Genomic DNA, 20,770 nt, shown 5'->3' on the forward strand with positions numbered 1-20,770 from the left:
ATTTGGCAATATTATATACACAGGGTGCAGTATGTGGCAGCATTGCATTCAGAGGGTGCAGTGTGTGGCAGTATTATATTTAGAGGATGCCTTACAGTGACAGTGTTATATTCAGAGAGTGCAGTATGTGGCAGTATTATATTCAGAGTGCGCAGTGTGTAGCACTAGTATAATTGGATGGTATAGTATGTAGCCACATTATATTCAGAGTGTGCAGTACAGTGGCAGTACTATATTCAATAGCTGCAGTATTTGGCAATATTATACACAAGGTGCAGTATGTGGCAGCATTGTATTCAGAGGGTGCAGTGTGTGGCAGTATTATATTGAGAGGATGCAGTACAGTGGCAGTATTATATTGAATAGCTGCAATATTATATCTACAGGGTGCAGTACGTGGCAGCATTGTACTCAGAGGGCGCAGTGTGTGTCCGTATTATATTAAGAGGGCGCAGTACAGTGGCAGAAGGTGAAGTATGTGAAAGTATTATCTTCAGAAGGTGCAGTATGTGGACGTATTATATCTATAGGTTGCAGTATATGGTAATACTATAGTCACAGGGGGTAGTATATGGCAGTATTATGTTCAGAATGTGCATTATGTGGCAATAGTATTCACAGTGTACAGTGTATGGCAGTATTATATGTACAGGCTGCAGTATGGGATATAGCCATAACTGGGGAGAACTTTGCCCAAAACCTGAAATGGTTTCTTTGAAATTCTGCTTATATGTGTACAACCACTAGGCATAATATAAGGAAATTATTATTATTATTATTATTATTTTCAATATGCTTACCTGAGTGTGTCCCGTGTCCTGTGTTTGCAGGGCAGCTGAAGGTGGTAGTACACCCACCAAAGTCTCTGTGGTCACAATAGCTTTATGAGTGGCTGATCCTTGTACGTCCACCTGAGGACACTTTTTACAGCTGGGGGTTCACAATTCGGAAAGTCCTTGATCTCCGGCTGCATTATAGTGTGGCTAATGCTTGTAAGTCCCCTTTGGGGTAATAATCATAATAATAATAATAATAATAATAATAATAATAATAATAATAATAATAACAATACAAATATACTACACTCTATGGTGTGGTGTCTAGGTACAAATAATTTGATCCAAATTTGACTGTAAACTTAAAAACAGAAAGCTCTTTATGCACATCTCTGATAAAAATACACACCCCAGCAGAGGGTAGTATTAGTAGTATTATGTGTACACAGTCTTAGATTTACTGTATAAAGTTTGGACATGTACTGAGGAAGGTCTCTGTAGGTTTGCTCTGGACAGTTCCTGACATGGACAGAGGTGGCAGCAGAGAGCACTGTGTCAGGCTGGAAAGAATACGCCACTTCCTGCAGGATGTACAGCAGCTGTTAAGTAATGGAAGACTGGAGATTTTTTTAAATAGAAGTAATTTACAAGTCTGTGTAACTTTCTGACACCAGTTGATTTAAAACCTTTAAAACCAATCTCAGTTTGAGTTAAAGGAGAAGTCTGGTGACTATATATATATATATTTTTTTTTTAGAAGCCGTGGGGCATGGGGGGAACATAAACAATGTAAACTCACCTCTCCGCGTGCCTTTGCATCATTGGATGGCAGCTCCGGGATCCCTGCTTGGCTTCGGGATATCCTGAGCTTCCAACGCCACGATCCGGCTGATAGACAGCCTGCCTAGCCAGTCAGTGACTAGGGCAGGATGCCGCTTCAGTCACTGATTGGCTGAGTGTGCTGTCCATCAGCAAGGACGGACATTTCCCCCCAAAGTCATGACATCATCAGAACACTGCGGGGGGCCCGGGGGGGGGGGGCGGTTCAGCGGCACATTGTGGGCACAGGGAGAGGTAGGCACCCTCTGATTGTTATTTTTCCCTGTACCCTATCGGCTGTTAGCAGTTGTCTATGGCCAGACTTCCCCTTTAAACATTTGATACTCCCCTTTAACGCTCCCTACCCCATGAGTGTTTATCCCCATACATTCAGGGTATTTTCCTTGGAGTGTTTCCCAAGGTTTTCCAGCATCAACCCTCTCTATAAATCCTCCCCGATGATTGCAGGGCTGAATAATGACAAAGTCAGGGTTTAAGGTCGAGCTGAGGTTTTGTTGTGGAGAAGAATGACGCCAAAATAGATCTCACCCAGAAGGGGAGTTCTGCCTTGTATAAATTGATCCATAATTCATGAAGATTCTCCTACTACAAGTTAGAATGTTAATTCACAGACAGGCGGCAAGTGTAACATCCAGAATGAGAGACACCCCTCCACTCCAAGTCTGTAATCTCGGATATTTATTTTCAGCATCTCCAAGATGAAATCAGAGGAGAATTATCATTCAGATAAAAGTGTAGGTTATATCACGGGTAATGGAAGGCTGTGGCTAGAATCGGCTTCTGAAGGGCATCTGCTACCAGGGACGGCTCCTTTACATTAGAAAATCATACAAATGATCGAGCAGAGAGTCCAATTGCATCCAATTGCATCCTTTAAATTATCTCTCAAAGCCCCTAATAGGGCCCTTCTCCCTTATACCTCCTGAGCCAGTCAGGAATGCCATATAGGGTCACATGACACACCTATAGTCAAAGATTCAGGGGTGGAGTTTGCTTTAAATGAGCCCCACCCACCTGACTCTTTAAAAATAGCACATTGACACTTGGAGGGGCATTGGGCTAAAAATAAGATTTATTAGCGCCCCCCTTATGTAGCTTTGGTATAAGATCTCACTGAATACAAAATCTAAAATCTACCTCAGAAACAGATATCTTTTAAAAAGTAGTTATAATGTAAGGGCAGCCATTTTATTGCTGGGGGTCAATATTTATAGTCTAAAAACCATTGAACTAAAATTCATGAGAATTATTAAGCTCTATTGTCATGTTCTCTTTTTTTTTTACATCAACTCAGCTGCTTCCACTTTAAATTTAAAGGAACACACAATAATACATTACTAATAAATGATTGAGATTTGTTAAAACTAACATGACTGGTGAAAGTCATATTAGTCATCTTCCCTTGTATAAGGGAGTATATATATATAGTATATAGTATATTCGTGTTATGTAAACACCCAGGGCACAAGACTATGACCCAGATATATCAGCCTCTCTTTGTTGCCCATAGCAACCAATCAACGCTCAGGTTTCATTTTGCCAGAGCACTATGAGAAATGAGAGCTGCGCTGTGATTGGTTACTATGGTGTTTGTCTCAGGTAGATTGATGAATCTGGGGCTGTGTATGTATATATAGCATAAATGTAATCCTCCTGACACCGCACACTCATCATTAGCTTGTGGGATGGTTGTGGCTGTAACATGTGTCTTAATTAGATTCTCTATAGTGTGTGTACCAGATGCAGGGAGATAGATAGATAGATAGATAGATAGATAGATAGATAGGAGATAGATAGATAGATAGATAGATAGATAGGAGATAGATAGATAGATAGGAGATAGATAGAATATAGATAGATAGATAGATAGATAGATAGATAGATAGATAGGAGATAGATAGATAGATAGATAGATAGATAGATAGATAGGAGATAGATAGATAGGAGATAGATAGATAGATAGATAGATAGATAGATAGATAGATAGATAGAAGATGAAGAAGAGCAAACCCAGGAACAGAAAGAAATAACCACAAAACTGAGGCACATGGAAGAGGCAATCAAGGACTTCCAGACCCCCCTAGACCGGCCGATCACCACACAGGAAATACAGGAGAACATCACTCTAATCAGATGCAGAAAGGCCAGTGGTGCTGATGGCATCCCCCCCGAGATGCTGAAATACAGCCCGCCAGACATCCACGCTGCACTGGCCAAACTGTTCACCCTTGTCCTGAGCTCCGGACACTTCCCACAAGACTGGAACCGAGGCCTCATAACCCCCATCCATAAAAGTGGGGACAAATATGACCCAGCAAACTACCGTGGGATCTGTGTGAGCAGCAATCTGGGAAAGCTATTCAGCGGCATCATCAACAGAAGAGTCCTCACCTTCCTCACACAGCATGAGGTCCTCAGTAAAAGTCAAGCCGGTTTCATGCCGAACCACCGCACCACCAACCACATCTACACCCTGCACAGCCTCATCAAGACCCATGTCCACAACACCAAACGGGGCAAGATCTTCTCCTGTTTTGTGGACTTGAGGAAGGCGTTTGACTCCGTGTGGCACCCGGGCCTATTCCTGAAACTCCTGCAGAGTGGAATTGGAGGGAGGACGTATGATGTCATCAAGAGCTCATACACTGGGAACCAATGCAGCGTGAAGGTGAACGGCAAGAGGACAGCTTGTTTCCAGCAGGGCCGAGGAGTCAGACAAGGCTGCAGCCTGAGCCCAACGCTCTTCAACATCTACATCAACGAACTGGCTGCAGCTCTGGAGGACTCCTCAGCCCCCGGCCTCCTCCTGCATGACCGTGAGGTGAAGTTCCTACTGTACGCTGATGACCTCCTGCTGCTGTCCCCCACAGAGAGTGGCCTCCAAGAAAGCCTGTCAGTCCTGGAGAAATTCAGCAATACATGGGCACTACCCATCAACTCTAAGAAGACCAAAGTCATGGTGTTCCAGAGGAAGGGTCAGAAAAAAGCCTCCATCTCCTCCTCCTTCACACTAAACGGGTCAGTACTGGAGAACACCAGCAGCTACACATACCTGGGCCTGGAGCTTAACCAATCAGGGAGCTTCAAGTCTGCAATAGAGGTCCTCAAGGGAAAAGCCAGCAGAGCCTTCTATGCCATACGAAAGCGACTGTACCACCTGAAAGCACCAGTGAGGGTCTGGCTAAAGATCTTTAATGGTGTCATTGCCCTAATCCTGCTTTATGGCAGTGAGGTTTGGGGTCCGCCCACTTACCCAGACCAGTCAAAATGGGATCCAAGCCCAACAGAGACCTTTCATCTGGAGTTCTGCAAGTACCTCCTCCAGGTCCATCGCAGCACCTCCAACATGGCGTGTCGGGCAGAGTTGGGCAGGTTCCCACTATGGTTTCAGGTACAGAAGAGGGCGCTTTCATTCTGGGCGCACTTACAGAGAAGCAACCCTGACTCCTATCACCACAAAGCCTCCCTGAGCCATGGAGCCCAATGTGCCCCCCAACAGGGCATCCACCACCAGTCCAGCCAAACCCCACAACATGCCCTGACAAAAGCCCAAATAAAGGGGGTGATAGAGACATACCAGGGGCAATATACAGAGGAATGGAGGAGAGAAATAAGTAACTCCCAGAAACTCACCATCTACCAGTCACTGCAGAGAGACTACACCATGGCGCCATACCTGGAGAGGCTGCACCACCCCAAACACAGGCAAACCCTAAGCCTCTATAGACTGAGCGCCCACAGCCTGGAGATAGAGACGGGGCGGCACAGACAAACATACAAGCCACGGGAGAGCCGACTGTGCCGGCACTGCGAGCAGGGAGACCTGGAGGATGAGGCCCACTTCTTGCTACACTGCAGCAAGTACTCATCCACCAGGGTCACCTACTTCCAGAGACTCTCCACCATCATCCCGGACTTCACCTCCATAGATGAGGAGAGGAAACTCCACATTCTGCTGGGGGACGAGGAGGCCACCATGGAAGTAGCGGCCCAGTATGTCTCCACCTGCCACCGGCTGAGAGGATTATAAGATACCATGGACTGTTATACGCCCTATTATCCCCCAATCCTGCCCCTTACCCCATATCCACCCTGCTCCCCACATGACCCCCCCCTCTCCCCCACACTCCATCTATTATACTCTGTTGCTTTGGCAATGCTAAATGTTTATTTTGGACCTGTCAATAAAGCTTATTTGAATTTGAATTTGAATTTTGATAGATAGATAAATGATAGATAGATAGGAAATAGATAGATAGATGATAGATAGATAATAGATGATAGATAGATAGATAGATAGATAGATAGATAGATAGGAGATAGATAGATAGATAGATAGATAGATAGATAGATAGATAGATAGATAGATAGATAGGAGATAGATAGATAGATAGATAGATAGATAGATAGATAGATAGATAGATAGATAGGAGATAGATACAGTAGATAGATAGATAGATAGATAGATAGATAGGAGATAGATAGATAGATAGATAGATGATAGATAGATAGATAGATAGATAGATAGGAGATAGATAGATAGATAGATAGATAGATAGATAGATGATAGATAGATAGATAGATAGATAGATAGGAGATAGATAGATAGATAGATAGATAGGAGATAGATAGATAGATAGATAGATAGATAGATAGATAGATAGATGATAGATAGATAGATAGATAGATAGATAGATAGATAGATAGGAGATAGATACAGTAGATAGATAGATAGATAGATAGATAGATAGGAGATAGATAGATAGATAGATAGATAGATAGATAGATAGATGATAGATAGATAGATAGATAGATAGGAGATAGATACAGTAGATAGATAGATAGATAGATAGGAGATAGATAGATAGATAGATAGATGATAGATAGATAGATAGATAGATAGATAGATAGATAGATAGGAGATAGATAGGAGATAGATAGGAGATAGATAGATAGATAGGAGATAGATAGATAGATAGATAGATAGATAGATAGATAGATAGATAGATAGGAGATAGATAGATAGATAGATAGATAGATAGATAGATAGATAGAAGATAGAGAGATGTTACACTGCTCCTCATGTACAGCAATATAGCTGCAATGCTGTCCCCATATTTGGGATAAGAGTTCCAGACCAGTCCAGCTATATACTACCTGTGCACATGCTATATACACACAGGAGGCAAGAGGGGGATATGTTACATGCAGCAGGCAGTGATGGGGGGCACACAGCAGAAAGAACACATGTTATATACAGCAGGCAGGACACATGTTACATACAGCAGGCAGGGGGGACACATGTTACATACAGCAGGCAGGGGGACACATGTTACATACAGCAGGCAGGAGGACACATTACATACAGCAGGCAGGAGGACACATGTTACATACAACAGGCAGGACACATGTTACATACAGCAGGCAGGGGGACACATGTTACATACAGCAGGCAGGAGGACACATTACATACAGCAGGCAGGAGGACACATGTTACATACAGCAGGCAGGACACATGTTACATACAGCAGGCAGGAGGACACATTACATACAGCAGGCAGGAGGACACATGTTACATACAGCAGGCAGGACACATGTTACATACAGCAGGCAGGAGGACACATTACATACAGCAGGCAGGAGGACACGTTACATACAGCAGGCAGGATGACACATGTTACATACAACAGGCAGGAGGACACATGTTACATACAACAGGCAGGGGGACACATGTTACATACAGCAGGCAGGGGGACACATGTTAGATACAGCAGGCAGGAAGACACATGTTACATACAACAGGCAGGACACATGTTACATACAGCAGGCAGGAGGACACGTTACATACAGCAGGCAGGAGGACACATGTTACATACAGCAGGCAGGAGGACACATGTTACATACAACAGGCAGGATGACACATGTTACATACAGCAGGCAGGACACATGTTACATACAGCAGGCAGGAGGACACATTACATACAGCAGGCAGGAGGACACATGTTACATACAGCAGGCAGGACACATGTTACATACAGCAGGCAGGAGGACACATTACATAAAGCAGGCAGGAGGACACGTTACATACAGCAGGCAGGAGGACACATGTTACATACAACAGGCAGGAGGACACATGTTACATACAACAGGCAGGAGGACACATGTTACATACAGCAGGCAGGAGGACACGTTACATACAGCAGGCAGGAGGACACGTTACATACAACAGGCAGGAGGACACATGTTACATATAGCAGGCAGGAGGACACATGTTACATACAACAGGCAGGAGGACACATGTTACATACAGCAGACAGGGGGACACATGTTACATACAGCAGACAGGAGGACACATGTTACATACAGCAGGCAGGACACATGTTACATACAGCAGGCAGGAGGACACATGTTAAATACAGCAGGCAGGAGGACACATGTTAAATACATCAGGCAGGACACATGTTACATACAGCAGGCAGGAAGACACATGTTACATACAGCAGGCAGGAAGACACATGTTACATACAGCAGGCAGGGGGACACATGTTACATACAGCAGACAGGGGGACACATGTTACATACAGCAGGCAGGAGGACACATGTTACATACAGCAGGCAGGAGGAAACATGTTACATGCAGCAGGCAGGACACATGTTACATACAGCAGGCAGGAGGACACATGTTACATGCAGCAGGCAGGATGACACATGTTATATACAGCAGGCAGGAGGATACATGTTACATACAGCAGGCAGGAGGACACATGTTATATACAGCAGGCAGGAGTACACATGTTACATGCAGCAGGCAGGAGTACACATGTTACATGCAGCAGGCAGGACACATGTTACATACAGCAGGCAGGGGGACACATGCTACATACAGCAGGCAGGAGGACACATGTTACATGCAGCAGGCAGGAGGACACATGTTACATGCAGTAGTCAGGAGGTCACATGTTACATGCAGCAGGAAGGATATATTTTACATGCAGCAGGCAGGAGGACACATGTTACATGCAGCAGCAGACAGTCGTTGTGCACACACATGTTACATGCAGCAGGCAGTAGTTGTGCACACACATGTTACATGCAGCAGGCATGCAGCAGGCAGTAGTTGTGCACACACACATGTTACATGCAGCAGTCAGTAGTTGTGCACACACATGTTACATGCAGCAGCAGTCAGTAGTTGTGCACACACATGTTACATGCAGCAGTCAGTAGTTGTGCACACATGTTACATGCAGCAGGCAGGAGTTATGCACACACATGTTACATGCAGCAGCAGTCAGTAGTTTTGTACACACACATGTTACATGCAGCAGTCAGTAGTTGTGCACACACATGTTGCATGCAGCTGTCAGTAGTTGTGCACACACATGTTACATGCAGCAGCAGTCAGTAGTTGTGCACACACATGTTACATGCAGCAGCAGTCAGTAGTTGTGCACACACGTTACATGCATCAGTCAGTAGTTGTGCACACACATGTTACATGCAGCATCAGTCAGTAGTTGTGCACACACATGTTACATGCAGCAGCAGTCAGTAGTTGTGCGCACACACGTTACATGCAGCAGCAGTCAGTAGTTGTGCACACACACATGTTACATGTAGCAGCAGTCAGTAGTTGTGCACACGCATGTTACATGCAGCAGCAGTCAGTTGTTGTGCACACACATGTTACATGCAGCAGCAGTCAGTAGTTGTGCACACACATGTTACATGCAGCAGTCCAGTAGTTGTGCGCACACACACACACATGTTACATGCAGCAGCAGTCAGTAGTTGTGCACACACATGTTACATGCAGCAGCAGTCAGTAGTTGTGCACACACACATGTTACATGCAGCAGCAGTCAGTAGTTGTGCACACTTATGCTACATGCAGCAGCAGTCAGTAGTTGTGCACACACATGTTACATGCAGCAGCAGTCAGTAGTTGTGCACACACATGTTACATGCAGCAGCAGTCAGTAGTTATGCACACACTTGTTACATGCAGCAGCAGTCAGTAGTTATGCACACACTTGTTACATGCAGCAGCAGTCAGTAGTTGTGCACACACATGTTACATGCAGCAGCAGTCAGTAGTTTTGAACACACATGTTACATGCAGCAGCAGTCAGTAGTTGTGCACACACATGTTACATGCAGCAGTCAGTAGTTGTGCACACACACATTTTACATGCAGCAGCAGCAGTCAGTAGTTGTGCACACACGTTACATGCAGCAGCAGTCAGTAGTTGTGCACACACATGGTACATGCAGCAGCAGCAGTCCAGTAGTTGTGCACACACACATGTTACATGCAGCAGCAGTCAGTAGTTGTGCACACACATGTTACATGCAGCAGCAGTCAGTAGTTGTGCACACACATGTTACATGCAGCAGCAGTCAGTAGTTGTGCACACACATGTTACATGCAGCAGCAGTCAGTAGTTGTGCGCGCACACACACACACATGTTACATGCAGCAGCAGTCAGTAGTTGTGCACACACATGTTACATGCAGCAGCAGCAGTCAGTAGTTGTGCACACACATGTTACATGCAGCAGCAGCAGTCAGTAGTTGTGCACACACATGTTACATGCAGCAGCAGCAGTCAGTAGTTGTGCACACACATGTTACATGCAGCAGCAGCAGTCAGTAGTTGTGCACACACACACATGTGCTGCATCCATCCCTGAGACTTGTGAGGAGGCAGATGGCAGCACACTCAGGAGGTGGGTCTTGCTGCTAGTAGCTCTGGTGATGTTGGGAGCTGAGAGCAGAGCTTCGCTGAGCCTGGGCTGTGTGTGATGGACTCAGGACCACTGCATCCCTCTCCATCCATCCTCAGCTAAAAGTGGATTATACTTCATTCCAGCAATGGATCCTGCAAACCTGGGAGGACCAGCTGCCATTAACCCCTTCCATCTCATGCAGCTGTGAAGAAGCTGGATGCCCAGTGATCAGGGCACTTTCCTGTCTCCAGCTTCTTCTATCTATCCTGCAATGTCTAAGAAGCTACAGTGTATATTACATCAACCAAGTCTCCAGTGTGCAGGGTCTCCTTAAAGGTGAGTGTTATGTGTTCCTTCAGCTTGGGTGTTCTGCAGCTTTTCCACTACAAGCCTGTATGTAGCTGAGCCTGCTGGGGGTGGTTGTTCTACTACTACTACTGTGCACTCAGGCAATGGGAGTGAAGTCTACAGGTCGTGCTGGTAGTCCAGATAGATGCAGGAGGGCTGTCATTGACTTGTACTCCTCTACAGCTGAGTGCCTGCCATGGGCTGCCTTATTAGCAGGGGAAAAGTATTATGGGAATTATGGGTTAATAGAAGTTGACCTTGTCTGGCAGACATCAGCGAGCAAAGGAGCAGGAAGATAGAGGCAGAACATGTGTTACCAGGGACTGAATTATTCTGGGCTGTATGGGATGAGTTGTATATAGGAAACAGAGACAACTATCTATCTATCTATCTATCTATCTATCTATCTATCTATCTATCTATCTATCTATCTATCTCCTATCTATCTATTATCTATCTATCTATCTCCTATCTATCTATCTATCTATCTATCTATCTATCTATCTATCTATCTATCTCCTATCTATCTATTATCTATCTATCTATCTCCTATCTATCTATTATCTATCTATCTATCTATCTATCTATCTATCTATCTATCTATCTATCTCCTATCTATCTATCTATCTATCTCCTATCTATCCATCTATCTATCTATCTCCTATCTATCTATCTATCTATCTATCTATCTATCTATCTATCTATCTCCTATCTATCTATCTATCTATCTATCTATCTATCTATCTCCTATCTATCTATCTATCTATCTATCTATCTATCTATCTATCTCCTATCTATCTATCTATCTATCTATCTATCTATCTCCTATCTATCTATCTATCTATCTATCTATCTATCTATCTATCTCATATCTATCTATCTATCTATCTCCTATCTATCTATCTATCTATCTATCTATCTCCTATCTATCTATCTATCTGTCTGTCTGTCTGTCTGTCTATCTATCTATCTATCTATCTATCTATCTATCTATCTATCTATCTATCTATCTATCATCTATCTCCTATCTATCTATCTATCTATCTATCTATCTATCTGATTCTTGCAATGGCAACACATGGAATCTACATGGAATTCCTATTGGTTACATCCTCCTTCTTCTCCTGTACTTCCTAACAAGGAATTGCTATTTATGCAATATAAAATAATAGTAGTCAGCTCTCCTCCACATTGATATGGAAAGATCATACAAGGAGGGTGCAGGGGTCCGGCTTTGGTCAGTTGCCTGTTCAATAGTAGAAATGATGAGGTGATGGTCCCATGACTTTAGAATTAAAAAAATTCTTTATTTCATATAAAAAAAAAGGGATAAAAGCTCATAACAAGATTTGCTGAAAAACCTACGTTTTTCGCGCGCATGATCATGATTAAACGCGCATGTGTGTGAAATGCCTAGGTTTTTCAGCAAATCTTGTTATGAGCTTTTATCCCTTTTTTTCATATAAAATAAAGATTTTTTTTAATTCCGGAATTCTAGGACCATCACCTCATCATTTCTGCTATTTATGTAATACCTTGCCCAAAAGATATCATCATAGTAGTATGGGACACCTATCATCATAGTAGTATGGGACACCTATCCTCATAGTAGTATGGGACACCTATCATCATAGTAGTATGGGACACCTATCATCATAGTAGTATGGGGCACTTATCATCATAGTAGTATGGGGCACCTATCATCATAGTAGTATGGGACACCTATCATCTTAGTATTATTGGACACTTATCATCATAGTAGTATGGGACACCTATCATCATAGTAGTATGGGGCACTTATCATCATAGTAGTATGGGACTACTATCATTATAGTAGTATGGGACACTTATCATCATAGTAGTATGGGACACCTATCATCATAGTAGTATGGGACACTTATCATCATAGTAGTATGGGACACCTATCATCATAGTAGTATGGGACACCTATCATCATAGTAGTATGGGGCACCTATCATCATAGTAGTATGGGACACCTATCATCATAGTAGTATGGGACACCTTTCCTCATAGTAGTATGGGACACCTATCATCATAGTAGTATGGGACACCTATCATCATAGTAGTATGGGGCACTTATCATCATAGTAGTATGGGGCACCTATCATCATAGTAGTATGGGACACCTATCATCTTAGTATTAATGGACACTTATCATCATAGTAGTATGGGACACCTATCATCATAGTAGTATGGGGCACTTATCATCATAGTAGTATGGGACTACTATCATTATAGTAGTATGGGACACTTATCATCATAGTAGTATGGGACACCTATCATCATAGTAGTATGGGACACTTATCATCATAGTAGTATGGGACACCTATCATCATAGTAGTATGGGACACTTATCATCATAGTAGTATGGGGCACCTATCATCATAGTAGTATGGGACACCTATCATCATAGTAGTATGGGACACCTATCATCATAGTAGTATGGGACACCTATCATCATAGTAGTATGGGGCACCTATCATCATAGTAGTATGGGACACTTATCATCATAGTAGTATGGGACACCTATCATCATAGTAGTATGGGACACTTATCATCATAGTAGTATGGGGCACCTATCATCATAGTAGTATGGGACACCTATCCTTATAGTAGTATGGGACACCTATTGCCATAGTAGTATGGGGCACCTATCATCATAGTAGTATGGGACACCTATCGTCATAGTAGTATGGGACACCTATCATCATAGTAGTATGGGACACCTATCATCATAGTAGTATGGGACACCTTTCCTCATAGTAGTATGTGACACCTTTCCTCATAGTAGTATGGGACACCTTTCCTCATAGTAGTATGGGACACCTTTCCTCATAGTAGTATGGGACACCTTTCGCCATAGTAGTATGGGACACCTATCACCATAGTAGTATGGGGCATCTAGTGCTGTAAATGACTATAGCCTTGGCACCCACCATGGTATAAATCCAGTGCTGACATATCTCGTAGACAGCAGCAGCAGCTTTCTCCCTGAATGTTTTCTACTCTTCCCTGTAAGTCTTATAGATCTATAATGTTCTTTGAAAAGCTCGGGTGTTTGATAATCCAGCATCTGTCAGGTTCATGTTGGATTAAAGGAATTCTTACCGCATGTTGTAGGAAAAGTTTTCCTGTCTGGGCAATTATCATTGCCTGAAAAGAAAATGAGCCGGGGCTAGAACATGTATAATGCATAATGGTGATGATAGAAGTAGTTATTATAATGAGGATAATAATAACCATCATCGTGTTAAGTGATCCAGAGATGAGACTGTAAGCAGCGTTCTCCTCCCTCGCCTGAGATGCTTCACCAGTCAGAACAGTCTTCAAGTCTCCTGGAATAAGGACTGCTACTTAAAGGGGATGTCTACTCATTTTTAATTATCCTTCTGGGGTATTCTGAGTTAGTTAAATACTACCCCCCCCCCCCCAGTTCAGGACCCTCTTCAGTCAGTCAGTCAGTTATATGAAGAAGTGTCTCTTACTGTGGAGAACTTAAACTTGATTTCAGTGGGAAATGTGTAATGCTTAATGTCTCCTGTGGTGGCGCTGCGGGGGAATTAAAGGGAACCTGTCACCAAGACAATGCTCTCCATTCTATCACCATCATGTTATAGAGCAGGATGAGCTGAGCGGATTGATATATAACTTTGTGGGAAAAGATTCAGTATAACTTGTAAAATGTTGATCGAAATGCCTGATCATTCTGTGTTTAGGAGTCCAGTGGGCGGTGTCACTCACTGGACAGGACTCCTTATCATTAAAACATCAGAGATTTCAATCAAAAAATTACAAGTTATACAGAATCTTTTCCCATAAAGTTATACATCAATCCGCTCAGCTCCTTCTGCTCTATAACATGATGGTGATAGCTTAGTTAGTATTTTCACAGTGACAGTTTCCCTTTAAGCATTTGCTGCGGACTACTCAACAGATTATAGATAATCCCTGAAGGTTCCAGACACACACCCTGCCATCGACTTTTATCAACCTTTCTAACCATTGGATGATGTGTTATAGATCTCCCTTCCATACATATGTACACAAATATATAGGAGTCCCCCCCCCATGTTTAGGACCCTAAGCTAGCCTGAGAAGAGATCAGCCACATAAACCAGGGTCTCTTTTGGCTTGGAGAACTTACATTTGATTTCCGAGGGAACTGTGTAATACGTAATTCCTCCTGTGGTGGCGCTGTAGGTCAAGTTCTGTGTTCTAAACATAGAGGCGTTCTATATATATCTCTCAGTGTAATACTCATTTTCTCCTGTGGTGGCGCTGCAGGAAAACGAAACACTTGCCGCTGAATATCTCAACAGAGGGGTGATCTGAATTTAGCAAAAGGTTCTAAGAGTTCCGAAACAGCGCCACGCTTGTTTATGGCTGTGTTTGGTATCACATCATCATTCTATTCATTGCAGGCCATTTTTTTATTTCTTTACTTTCATCCTGTTATTCCTGAATAAGGTCACTATAGGAGATTGGGGTGGACGTTTCTCTCTCTGTTCCTGTCGGTACGGTTATTTTTACGTTTGCTTATATACTATTCTCCCTCTGGCTGTTTTATACCTTTACTGCACTGGATTTTTTAATTTGATTTTATTAGATTTTTTTTTTTTTTTTACAATATGACCACTAGGGGAGCTGTTTAACCCGAGTCTATGGCTAATGTGTAGTTCTGGCAAACATTACTGCTTAGGGATCCGGCAAATGAGATGTATTTCGCTCCTTGCAGAATGAGGATGAAGCTCGTACAGGAACGCACTGAGCTCTGCTTCATCTCTGACCGCTTCCTGTCTTCTATTACACTATATAATTATATAGAGAACATAAGTCTGCAGGAATCTTAATCATTCTGTAATGAATAATTCTGCGATCCTTTATCACATGTTGCCGTCCACCATTTCAGCATCTCTGCTTGCTGTCAGTGACTGGAAACAATGTGGGTTACATTGGGAGGATCAGATTGGATACAGAACGAATACCTCTCAGTTGCAGTTGTATCCAGTCCAGGAAATCTTCTGTTTACTAAAGAAATCAACGTATCCAGCCAAGTAAAATGGATCAGTTAGGGGTCCAAGCTGTTTAAAGGGAACCTGTCACTAAGACAATGCTATCTAATCTGTCACCGTCATATTATAGAGCAGGAAGAGCTGAGCGGATTGATATATAACTTTGTGGAAAAAGATTTAGTATCACTGGTAAAATGTTGATTGAAATCCCTGCTAATTCTGTGTTTAGGAGTCCAGTGGGCGGAGTCACTCAATGGACTCTTTAGCATGAAAACATCAGAGATTTCTATAAAAAATGTACATGTTATACTGAATCTTTTCCCATAAAGACATATATCAATCTACTCAGCTCCTTCTGCTCTATAACATGACGCCAATAGCTTAGATAGCATTTTTATAATGAGGGGTTCCCTTTAAAGGGGTATCCCGACAAAAATCTTTTTCTTTCAAATCAATTGTTTTCAGAGATTTATAGATTTCTAATTAACTTCTATTTTAAAATCTTCAGTCATCCCATACTTATCAGCTGCTGTATGTCCTGCAGGAAGTGGTGTATTCTTTCCAGTCTGACACAGCGCTCTCTGCTGCCACCTCTGTCCATGTCAGGATCTGTCCAGAGCAGGAGAGGTTTTCTATAGGGATTTGCTGCTGCTCTGGACAGTTCCTGACATGGAGGGGGCAGCAGAGAGCACTGGGTCATACTGGAGAAAATACACCACTTTCTGCAGGACATGCAGCAGCTGATAAGTACTGGGAAGACTGATCTATCTAATTTTCTAAAACCAGTTGATTCGAAAGAAAAATATTTTCGTTGGAGTACCCCTTTAAGGGTAAGTTCACACACACAGCGTAAATGCAGAACATTTCCAGCAACAGCTTCTCTTGGAGAATCCCCGGCATTATAGTAGCCGCCAAGTCGATGACATTTTAAAGCAGGAATCTCAATTCTGCAATGTGTCAATTTTTGACATTGGGTCCGTGATGGATTTATTGCGGATTTTCCCACATTGACTTTAATGGTTATGTCAGAATCCATAGAGCAGCAGATGTTCCTGTGGAAATTGTGTTTTTTTTTATTTTAATTTTTTTCATTTACATATTTTGCATGCAGAATGCGCAGTACAGAATCTGCATGAGGCCACATAATGGTGCGATCACACTTACAGGATCTGCAGCTGATTTTCTGCAGCAGATTTCATTTAAATAGCTGAACACAGCATCAAATCTGCTGCAGATCTGCTGCAGATCCTGTAGGTGTGAACGCACCCTAAGGATGGTTTCTGTCACTCACCACTAATAGAAATCGTCACAAAATTCAGCCATGAAATAAATAATAAGGTTACAGAACCTTTTATACCAATATAGGGTACGTTCACACTTACCGGCTCCACAGCATATTTTCTGCTGCGGATCCCTAGCAGATCCGCAGCAGATTTCATTTAAATAACTGAACAAAGCATCAAATCTGCACCATCAAATCTGCTGCAGATCCTGTAGGTGTGAACGCACCCAAGGATTATCCCGGTCTAGAAAAACCAAGCTGCATTCTTCCAGAGCTGTCCTTTAGGTTATGTGCGGTATTACAGCTCCCTAAAGTGAATATTGCCACACACAAGCTTAGGACAGGAGCGGCGCTGTTATTGTAATAAAGGAGCTATTTTTAGGCTTTAAAGGGATACTCCGGTGATTTTTTTTTTTTTTTAAATCAACTGGTTTCAGAAAGTTATACAGATGTGTAAATTACTTGTATTAAAACATCTCAGAATCTTTCAGTACTTATCAGCTGCTGTATGCCCTGCAGGAAGTGGTGTATTCTTTCCCGTGTGACACAGTGCTCTCTGCTGCCTCCTCTGTCCATGTCAGGAACTGTCCAGAGCAGGAGAAGTTTCCTGTTGGGATTTACTATTGCAGAGAGCACTGTGTCAGACTGGAGAGAATATACCACCACTTCCTACAGGACATACAGCAGCTGATAAGTACTGGAATATTTAACATTTTAAAATAGAAGTAAATTACAAATCTATATAACTCTCTGACACCAGTTAATTTGAAAAAAATAAAATAATAATAATTGCGGAACTTCCCCTTTAAGCTTTAGTTCCAAAAAGCTAGCAAACCCTCTTTAATATAATAGGGCAATAAAGTCCTTCAGAGTCTCAGAGGCATTTTTCATTAGATTTCAGCTCTGCAGGCTCCATCTCTCATTTTTTAGTTGTCATTAAGCCAATGGGCGGAATCTAGGCTGTATGGTGGCTTCCATACACTTCACATACAGAAGATAGGATCCTGCTTCCTAAGTCTCTATACACTGAAAAGAGACAGTAGCAGCATGGAGGACATTATAGAGCAGTAGTGAACAGTCTCAGCTGTGAATTCTAATACTTATTGTCTCTATGCAGTCTCTTTGTCTGCCTCTGCTCTCTAAACTCGCCCCCTCTCGTCTCACTTTTTACCCTTCTCCTCTCCATACACGTTCATGGGCAGCATGTAACCAATCTCTCAGTTCAGTAAACACAGAATAAGTTTTTTTTTTTTTTTATATAAGGAACAATGTTTACAGGGAGGGGGCTGAAAAGAGGAGAAAGAAGCATCTTTGTCTGATAAGATATATTACACAGTTTCTTATTTTTTTGCTGATTTATGGAAAGTTTGATGAAACAATAGCGACTATTTAAAACCTATTTCTGCACTTTTCTTGTCTTGTTTTATTTTCTACCTTAATGGTGCGTTCACGCCTACAGGATCTGCAGCTGATTTGATGCTGTGTTCAGTTATTTAAATGAAATCTGCTGCAGAAAATCAGCTGCAGATCCTGTAGGTGTGAACACACCATAAAGGGGTCTTCTGACAAAATATTTTTTTTTCTCTTTCAAATTAACTGGTGTCAGAAAGTTATATAGATTTTGTCCTGCAGAAAAGTGGTGTATTCTTTCCAGTCTGACACAGTGCTCTCTGCTGCCACCTCTGTCCATGTCAGGAACTGTCCAGAGCAGTAGCAAATCCCCATAGAAAACCTCTCCTGCTCTGGACAGTTCCTGACATGGACAGAGGTGGCAGCAGAGAGCACTGTGTCAGACTGGAAAGAATACACCACTTCCTGCAGGACATACAGCAGCTGATAAGTACTGAAAGACTGGAGAATTTTTAATAGAAGTACATTACAACTCTCTATAACTTTCTCACACCAGTTGATTTGAAAGAAGTTCTTTTGGCTGGGGTTCCCCTTTAAATTGCATGTTACATTCTTTTCATCTTTGATGTTACCTGGAAGGTAAAACAAGTATTCAGTATGGAGAGGAAGCGCAACATACAGCAGATGAAACTTCATCTCATCATCATAAGAGATTATAAAGAATCCATCACTGACAGTAGGTGCAGGCAGATAACACAGAACCCACCAGTCACAATAGGTGGTGGACACAGCTGCAGTGACCAGTGTATATGTTACAGAGCATGCTCACTACATCCCCACATAGCAAGTAATTGTCTTTGTTTCTTATGCCCAATTTGTGATGATGATGATGATGATGATGATGATATATAATCAGACAGTAGTAAGGTATATGATGCTATCCCTTTAAGCATTAACCCTTCCTCGCTCACACTCTCCAGTCCATTGTCACAGATGAGTGCTATATAGTACAATGCTACCTTCATATTCTCTGCAATACAGAGAGCCCTAGGCAGCAATAAAGGGAGCCAGGAAGTTTGTGAGTTGCTGAAAAGAACTTTATTAGAAAAGCAGGAGAGACATGTCGGGGCCGAGGTGGAAGCTTTTCCGCTACTTTTCTGCCATGACATCAGATACGTCAGGTTCTGGTTGTTCTCAGGGGTACGGCTTCATTGGAGATGATAGTGGGAGTGCTCAGCGCTAATGTCCCCTGAACACATAGATCTCATGCTCACGGGAAAGTACCCATCATGCCTGGACCGCCAATGCTTTGGCCACAGGTTGACACCCCTGCACTAAGGCAGATTAGGAAGGGTGTGTAAAATAACTGACTATGTTAAAGGGGAACTCCAGCAAAAAAAAAAAAAAAATCTTTCAGATCAACTGTTGTCATAAACATATATAGATTTGTAATTTACTTCTATTTAAATAAATATCCAGTCTTCCAGTACTTATAAGCTACTGTATGTCCTACAGGAAGTGGTGTATTCTTTGAAGGCTGACATAGTGCTCTCTGCTGCCACCTCTGTCCATGTCAGGAACTGTCCAGAGCAGCAGCAAATCCCCATAGAAACCTCTCCTGCTTTGGACAGTTCCTGACATGGACAGAGGTAGCAGCAGAGAGCACTGTGTCAGACTGGAAATAATACATCACTTCCTGCAGGACATACAGCAACTGATAAGTACTGGAAGACAAAATACAAGTGAATGGTATATCTATATAACTTTCTGAAATCTGTTGATTTGAAAAAAAAATTATACCCTACACTTTATACCCTAGATAGAGGCTCTTAGGGGTAACCTCCACTACTAACTTGCCCTATAACACCCTCTGAAACTCCCGACATGTTTCCCTTTTATTTGCAGATTCCTCAGGGGGATGAGTGAGGGCTGAAAGAACTCAGGAACTTCAAACATAAAAGACAACAAGTAAGGCTAAAGGGCAGAGCGGCGTACAATAATACCCAGTGAGGTTTATTGGATAGCACTATATCACAGGTTTGTCGGACTACAGGACTGCAGGGATATTAAGGCCAAACATGGCTTACCCTGGGGTAAGAGCCGCTGTGATCCGCTTCTATAGGGTCATCTTGGTGAGACAACCCCAGAGGTTTAGAATGTGAACTGATCAGAGGCTGCAGCGTTAGTGTCCAGATCCCAGCATCTGTGATATATAATATTGTGTCAGTCGGTGGCTCAGATTACCCATCATGATGCACTCGGTGAGCAGTCCTATATCCAGCTAATGGAGCCTGGAGGGAACAGAGGGCAATGTGATCTCTCTGCTGCCCTGCAGGGTTTTATCACATCTCTTCTGCAACTCCGGAACTCGCTCCCATAATAACATACTAGGAAATATCCTGATCAGGAAC

The 20,770-nt window shown here is 42.6% G+C and overlaps 1 protein-coding gene across 3 annotated transcripts in view; it reads left to right on the forward strand.

The window, feature by feature from the left end:
• The window catches only part of THSD7B (thrombospondin type 1 domain containing 7B), a 420,171-nt gene that overhangs the window by 16,499 nt on the left and 382,902 nt on the right, over window positions 1-20,770 (forward strand). Inside the window, exon 2 of one of the 3 annotated variants that reach the window (XM_069982655.1) lies at window positions 10,490-10,682. The exons of 1 other annotated variant lie outside the window; for it this stretch is intronic. The gene's annotated coding sequence lies outside the window, so the exon portion shown is untranslated. Of the gene's footprint in view, window positions 1-10,489; window positions 10,683-20,316; window positions 20,397-20,770 lie in introns of those variants that run through there. One more of the 3 variants, XM_069982657.1, reaches the window with a different exon arrangement.

The sequence above is a fragment of the Dendropsophus ebraccatus genome, chromosome 9 (genome assembly GCF_027789765.1).
Source record: "Dendropsophus ebraccatus isolate aDenEbr1 chromosome 9, aDenEbr1.pat, whole genome shotgun sequence".
In the NCBI taxonomy this organism is placed as follows: domain Eukaryota; kingdom Metazoa; phylum Chordata; class Amphibia; order Anura; family Hylidae; genus Dendropsophus; species Dendropsophus ebraccatus.